At 63.5% G+C, this 1,542-nt stretch overlaps 1 pseudogene; it reads left to right on the top strand.

Annotated features, from left to right (window-relative positions):
• The window catches only part of LOC107560643 (dihydropyrimidine dehydrogenase [NADP(+)]-like), a 207,859-nt pseudogene that overhangs the window by 200,445 nt on the left and 5,872 nt on the right, over positions 1-1,542 (top strand).

Here is a 1,542-nt window from a genome sequence, read left to right as displayed (position 1 = left end):
AGCTTCTGGAACCCCGGCCAGTCCCGTCCCAGGAGCAGAGGTACGGGGAGATCCGGCACAATGCCCACCTCGATGGCCCAGGTCCCGGGCTCCGCTGAAATCTGCACTGTACGGGCCGGTACAGAGCGGGTGTCTCCGTGCACACACTTCAGCGGCAACTTGGATTTCTGCTCGGGCCTGGGTCGTACCAGGGACAGTTGCACGAGGGTGACTGAACTGCCGGAATCCAAGAAGGCCTTTACGGGTTTCCCTTCTAGTTTTACCATCCTTCTGGGGCCCGGGGAAAGTCCATCCTGGTGCAGGAAACACCCCGCCATCCAGGCCCGGGCTGTCGGGGGCGGGGGTTCCGTGGGCATTGGCTCATCCGCAAAGTCGAGGACCGCCGGTCTGCTGCCTGGTCGCGGTGCACCTTCGAGCGGACGCCGCTCCATCACCCTGCGGGGCGCCAGGCCCGCTCTCTCCCCTGCGGGCATTCGTTGCGGGCGTTCGTTGCGGGCGTTCGTTGCCGCCGCCAGTTCGGGCGTTCGTTGCCGCCGCCAGCTCGACCGCCTCTACCAGGCTGTGGATGTCCTGGGGATTTCGCATACTGACCAGGCGCCTAAGCGGGCGGGGCAGTGCCCGTAGCAGCCGATCGATAGCGGACGCCGCTCCATCACCCTGCGGGGTGCCAGGCCCACTCTCTCCCCTGCCTCGCAGGCGTTCGTTGCCGCCGCCAGCTCGACCGCCTCTACCAGGCTGTGGATGTCCTGGGGATTTCGCATACTGACCAGGCGCCTAAGCGGGCGGGGCAGTGCCCGTAGCAGCCGATCGATGAGCACCTTCTCGGCTACCTGGGCCGGGGTCGGGGACCCCGCTAGAAGCCACAGGTGAGTCAATCGGGCCAGTTGCGCAGCTTGCACTCTCACTGGCTGTCGTTCATCATAGGTCCATTGATAGAACTGTTGCGCCGCCCCCATGGGCGATAGGCCCACCCGGGCTAGGATTTCGGCTTTGAGCTCGTCATACTGTTCATTCCGGGGTGCCCTCAGGGCATAATAGGCCCGTTGCGCTTCTCTGGTGAGGAAGGGGGTGATGATGCGAGCCCACTCTTCCTGGACCCACCCCTCCCGGGCCGCGATGACCTCAAATGTGTGGAGGTAAGCCTCGATGTCGTCGCCCTCGGTCAACCGGATGAGGTATTGGTGCACCTTGACCGGCACTTCCGGGAGGGGCAGGCACCCCGCCATGCTGGCCTGCAGCTGTTCCACGACCCGGTCAGTATATTCCTGCCGGGCAGCCAGTCGCTCGGTAAACTGCTGCTGGCGGGCCGAGAGCTCCGTGAGGCGGCGGATGACCTCTTCCATATGTCCGGGGGAAGAGAGCGGTTTTTCCGGAAGCACAGAGATCGTTATAGCTACCTGGCGGGACCGGTCTGTGTCTCAATTCACCTGTAATGCCCGCATTCTCCACCATATGTCGCGGGGTGAATGAGAACACAGACTCGGTACTGATCGAAAGAGCCCCAGAGGGTGATTTATTGCCCACACACTGATCACACGTGCT

The sequence above is a fragment of the Sinocyclocheilus grahami genome, unplaced genomic scaffold (assembly GCF_001515645.1).
Source record: "Sinocyclocheilus grahami isolate Dianchi unplaced genomic scaffold, SAMN03320097.WGS_v1.1 scaffold737.1, whole genome shotgun sequence".
Taxonomy (NCBI): Eukaryota; Metazoa; Chordata; class Actinopteri; order Cypriniformes; family Cyprinidae; genus Sinocyclocheilus; species Sinocyclocheilus grahami.
Note: the sequence above shows the minus strand (reverse complement) of the source record. Positions and strands in the feature narration are given on the sequence as shown.